Source organism: Simochromis diagramma, unplaced genomic scaffold (genome assembly GCF_900408965.1).
Source record: "Simochromis diagramma unplaced genomic scaffold, fSimDia1.1 OVJJ01000421.1, whole genome shotgun sequence".
In the NCBI taxonomy this organism is placed as follows: Eukaryota; Metazoa; Chordata; class Actinopteri; order Cichliformes; family Cichlidae; genus Simochromis; species Simochromis diagramma.
The window spans coordinates 190,370-196,305 of record NW_024387250.1 but is presented as its reverse complement, the minus strand read 5'-3'; the positions used below and the strand labels follow the sequence as shown (position 1 = coordinate 196,305).

The window sequence follows — 5,936 nt, the reverse complement described above, 5'->3', positions numbered from 1 at the left end:
TATATAAATCCAATCCATTATTATCATCTGGAGGGATTTTCCAGTCTGGTGTAGAATGTTTAGCTTATTTTAGAGTTTAGAAATGTGTTATCATAGAATGTAGAACTATTGTAGAGACATTGATACTGCCCTTAAAGTAATAAAGGGTTCACTGTGGCGTGAACTTAGGAGTAGATTGTAGGAGGCCTCTCCCCCACTGAGTGGAAATTCCCCAGAGGATTTGTAACTGGATAACTGTGGTTTGGAAGGGAGAGGGGTTTTATGACCTCTAGGGAGTTACCTACACCCACAGTGTTTTAACTGTCATGCACACACATCCACACGCACACTCACTCATGTGCACTCACACATACACCCAGGTATGCGTACACAGTCACACACGAGCACTCACATAGACACGTGGGAACGCGCACATGTAGGCATTCATGTGCTCGTGCACATAGACACAGACACAGAGTTTGCAGCACACCGTAGGGGGTTTTATGATGGGGACGCTTCTATAAAGTTGGCTGTAACTAACAAAGGGGTGAAGATTTGGAGAGGGACACCGGCCTCGTCTTCCCTTCTAGAAGTGCATGCTTAAATGAAGGTTAAATGAAGAAGAGTAAAGATAAATGAAGATGAGTAAATGAAGATGAGTAAAAGATGAGTAAAGATGAATAAAGATTTTGTGAAAATGACTACTGAGTCCGGTGCCATCTCTGGATGCTCGAGGAATAAAAGAACCGGGGTAAAACTGATTTCCCAACAGTTTTGGTGCCGAAACCCCTGGGATTTGCTCGAGGCGCAGAGATGAATTGGCAGAGCTGAGATCGTGAAACGAGGCGAACAGAGAGCTAGCTCACATGATTAAAAGGTAAGCACGACCTGTTTATTTTCGAACCGTGCATATTGTTTAAAGCCTAAATTATCGTTCGCTAAGTTGAACGTATCCCAGTGTAAATTCACTCAGTAGAAAAAAAAAAAGGCGGCTAGCGTCCGTCTCAGTGCGTTAAAGCAAGAGACTTTTGCTAAGAACTCAGGTTGACGTTTAGTGCCCTGTAAGGACATATTGGTGCGTTAAAGCAGGAGACGTTTGTTACGGATTAATAGAATCGGTGTTTCATCCGCGGCGGTGTGTGATCCGTCTTAGTTATTAGGAAAAAAGTGGCGGTGTGTGATCCGTCCTCGTGCGTTAAAGCAGGAAACGTGTGTTACTATTAGTTAGAAAGCGGGGTTTAAAAAACCTTGTCTCGGCTGAGGGCCGTGTCTATGTTCTGAGTTTGGCAACTCAACCCATCTTCGGACGCGTCGTTGGGCCTGTGGGACAGGAGCCAGGTTGGTGACCTGGGCACCGGGGACGCCTTAAATAACTAAAGCTAGGTGTTGGATCCTAGTCGTGGTTGATAACATGCATGAGAGTGGGGGCAAGTTGCTTCGTAGTGAGAGTACGACTGCTTGGCTCAGCCCACTGATTGCAGTGTGTGTAGATTGCGTGTGTGCGTGAAAGCGCAGTTAGAGTCTGTGTCCCATCTGAAGTACGGGAGTCAATTAAAGTAACAAAAAGAATTCGTGTCTAAAAGTGTGTGTTTGTGGTGTGCAGAAATCGCGGCAGGAGGCCGTGTCATGAGTTGTTGCAAACTGTGAAGTCAATTGGGGGGTTTAATTTGGTTTTATATTTTTTAGGGGAAGAGAAACCGCGGTATCGAGTCCGTGGCGCAGTTTGAATAATTTGTGAGGTGCACAAGAGCGGACGGCACCCGCTCTGTGTGCCGCTTAGGGCGTAGTCCTTAATCAGCAGAAGTGTCTCGCAGAAAGTTTGAATGGGACTGCGAGAAGCATGAAGTGTGTGTGAGCCAGCCTCGAGGGGGCGGGTTCACAGGTGGAACGAACGAAGAGTAAAATGTGCGTGTGTGTGAGAGAGAAAGAAAAGGTGGGGGCGAGTGACCAGCCTGTGAGTGTGTGTGAATTCCTTGATGACAAAAAGGGAGACAAAGTAGATTAGTTGATTTTCTGTGAAATAATAAATAGTCAAGAAATCGTAGTGATCAAATAGAAAATGAACTAAAGTAAATAAAAAATAAACAGTGGATTAGTGTTAAACTAATGATAAATAAATTGATAAAATTAACAGTGACATTTAAAGGTGACCAAGTACTCAAGGATGAATGGAGAATTTGATTGCTGACTGTATGAGAGCTGTTGGGGTGAAAGGAAAATGAGGTTGGAGGAGTGAGTTAACAGGTTAATGTGTGGGTGTAAAACAATGGGGTAATAAAAAAAGAGAAAGAAAATGATGAAAACAAAGAAAATAAAAGTGTGGAAGTGTGAGTGGGAAATTGTCTCCAACTGGGGGAAGCAGTGACGCTACAGGTCACCTTCTTCCCCTGCTGGACACAAAAGAAAACATAATTTGGAGTGTTGTGCATGAAAATAATTAACAACAACATCAAGAAGATTTTTGTGTTTGCATTTAAGACCAAATAAAAATTTCATTTTTGGGGTTTAAAGTCAGTAGAGTTCAAAACAAAATAAGTAGAGATGTGTTGCTTTAGGAGTGATGAAAACATATGCAGTCACAGTGAATAATGAAAGTCTCTCAGTCTGTCGATTACAGGTGGGGAACGGACCTGGATCAATTCTCCACGGGCAGCAGTCGGAAGAAAATTATAGGTTAAAATCATTAGAAAAAATAGAAACACCCAGCAAGAATTTTTGGCTGAATTGTTTTACAGCTTCCCGTCCTCATCCTGAACAAGCAAGCTCCAAGGAAGCTAATCTCTCCCTGAAGACACTGAGTGCAGTTCCAGAAGCATAAGCATGAACATCAACAGTGGACAGAAGTCCAAGAGACAATACCAGAGTTCTGAGCAGAGAGGTCCAGCAGCGCTGTGGGCAAACGGCATCAGAAAGAGAAGAACCACCATCTAGATTGGATGGATGGAGATGCGTTTCCAGCAAGCTGCAACCTCACTGTGTGTGAAGGACTTTTGAGAAGACTGTCTGAGCTTGACATTTGCCATGTTTGGAGCGAGATGGCAATGAAAGAGACAGTGGGACAAAGAGAGACACGGGACAAAGCTGAAGACAACTGACTGCCATTGGACTGAAAAGTGGGAGAGAAGAAAAGGAGCAGAAGAGGACTGAGGCTACTGTTTTAGTGTGGGGAATCAAATTGGGTTAAAGCATCCGGGGAGACAAGCGACTGCCTGGAAGTGGAGGATTGACACAGTGTCCAGACCACCACAAAAGGGGGAGGAAGACAAGCACAGAGGTATGCAAGTGTACTGTTAGAACAATGGAAAGGTGACACCACACATGCAGATAATATGCACCAGAGATAACAAAAAATCATACACAAAGTGTTACATATTAAAAGAGGGCATTTGTAGAAGGGGTTAATAATACACAGTGTGGTTGCCTATGGTCACCTGCAAGCATTTGGGGTTTAGCTGTGCCTGACTATCACAGAGTTTTTCATTTAGATGTTTGAAACAAAATTTGGAGTGAACAAAGTTTTGTTTCAGAAAAAAGGGGGAAGGTACATAAAAGGATAGATAAAAACAGAAAATGTATTAACCCAACTAACACACACACACACACACACACACGTAATGAAGATCAAACACAATTTTGAGTAGGTAATACTGTTACCATCATCCTGTTTGGTTTATTGAGTGGGTTGAGAACTGATACATAGACGACTGAATTAGTATTATTTTGGGGAACATGATAGCAGGGGTGAACAGAATCCTGCAGCCAGAGTTTAAATGAGTGAAACTAGCAGATATTTTGTTTTGTTTTGTTTTGTTTTGTTTTGTTTTTTTGTTTTGTTTTTGTTTCTGAAGTATGGGGAAAGTTTTACCATGGCACCAAGTTTTAGATTTGGTGTTTTCTCACCTATAAGAGAAAGAATATTCTGTGACAAGTCCTAAGACCGGGCTTCTGTATTTTTTCTTTTTTCTTTTGTTTTTCAGTTTCATTTGTCATTTTTCATTTTATTTTTATTTTTTTGAACAGTGCACTGATTTTTGTTTGTGAATTTCTTTTCTTTAAGCAGATCTGCACGTCGGGAATTAAAAGTGCTACACGTCGTCGAGGAAATTGTTGCAAGTGAGTTTCTCCACATTAAAATGGGCTCGGGAGAAAGCCACTTATTTGGGACAATTAGAAAATGAGAGTCCCTGCCTAAAAAGGATTCAGCGAGGTAATCCGATCTAAAGTTCTTCTTTTTCTTTTTGAAATGACGTCATTTTGCTGAGAGTGGAAACTAAATGCGACGATAGGTTCCACTATCAGCAAAGAAAGAAGAATGATGAATGAATGAATGAATGAATGAATGAATGAAATGGAAATAAAAACAAACTGATTGACTGGTAAAAGCTGACAAGACTTGACCACGACTCAAGGTTAATCTCCACCTAGACAGGATAAAAGGGTGGATGAATTTATGTGTTTCCTTTTACAGGAGCAGAAAGATGACAGCAACATTCGAGGTTGCGTGATGGTTTAACCTTTTAAATGCCACTTTCTGTGTTTGTGAATCTACCAGGGGTGTTATTCATGGGCTTGTGTTGCTCACAGAAGTTACTGTGAGAAAGTGTGTACACACCTGCGCAGCGCTAACATTTGCATTCTTTTTTCTACAGCATTACAGTTCTTTATGTGATTTGGTGATGTGATTTATAACAGAACAATTGGTGGATGTTTGTTTCTCTACTACAGGTTATGAGTTGGTGATGCTGTTACACTGTGTTGTTGGGAAAATGTTGAAGGTTACTTTGACGATGTGAATAACGTGAGAAATTTCCTGTGTTGAAACCATTGTCATTCTTTTTACAGCAGGCTTAATTTTATGGCCTTTTACGGCACCTCTGGAATGTGGATGGCCGACGCCTGCCCACCACACGATCCATGTGTGTTGCTAATGTTTGTTTTCTTTAAGAGTGCATGTGGAGGATTCAGCAGAAGCGGACAAGTGACATGAGAAAAACAAATAAGGGATGCAGTGTTTATGGAATAGTTGAATATGGGCACATTAGCCTGCCACTATTGAGCTCATAGTGATAAAATGGGTGGAGTGATATTGTTTAAGGTAAGTCACAGATTAAATTGTGGAATAAATTGGGATGATTCATGATTTGGGACAAATTATGGTAATAATAGTGATTTAATGATTGGAAAAACCTGCACATGATACTTGTCTGTTATGCTGAGTACTTTGTCACTCTCATGATCTATAGTTGGTTGCAAATGTGAAGTTTGATTTAACAGATTTGTCTTCCAGGTTACAGGCCCCAGGTGGAGCTGGGAGTTAAACAAGCTTAACATGTGACTGCTGATTAATGTTTTTGCACAGGGTTACAGGTTGGAGTATGGCTGCTCCAAGTGGGAAACCCTGGAGATTGTTTTAGAGAGAATGTGCAACATTCTTGTGCATGTCTCATTGGGGAGTTGACACATGGTGAAAGCCACGTGGCAAGAGGAGTGTTATTTTGTAATCTGTAGATGTCGTGAGGTGCCATGACGAGAAGGAGTGGCTGAGAGGATCGTCCACAAGATGGGAGCTGAGGCCAGGAGAGAGGCTTCAGGAGGATCAGAGATCATCTTCAGCACAGCAGACATCACACAGAGAGCTGTGCTACTGAGCTTCCAGGAGATCAAGAGGAGACTTCCGACAGCAAGATTTTAAATAAAATGAAAGAGTCAATGTTGACGCTGAGGAAGACAACTAAGGTGTACGACGTGCTCTGCCTTAAATCTTCAGCAGCGTTGGAACATGAGAACCTGAGGGATGGAGAGAGCGTGCCAAGCTCCAAAAGTGACAGCGCAGAGGAAGTCCAGCGATGGAATTGTGATTCTGTGTGAGGCACAAATACTAGGAGACTGGGAAATAGTTGACACCACTTTTCCCAAGGATGAAGATTACCTAAAGTGTGTCACTTTGCCATGCAGAT

General features: G+C 42.0%; 1 long non-coding RNA gene across 1 annotated transcript; it reads left to right on the top strand.

The window, feature by feature from the left end:
- Positions 1 to 942: 942 nt before the first annotated feature.
- On the top strand, positions 943 to 3,474 carry LOC120714711. The gene is made up of 2 exons (XR_005691491.1): positions 943 to 3,141; positions 3,232 to 3,474. It is a non-coding gene; the product is annotated as an uncharacterized LOC120714711 (long non-coding RNA).
- The last annotated feature ends 2,462 nt before the right edge of the window (positions 3,475 to 5,936 follow it).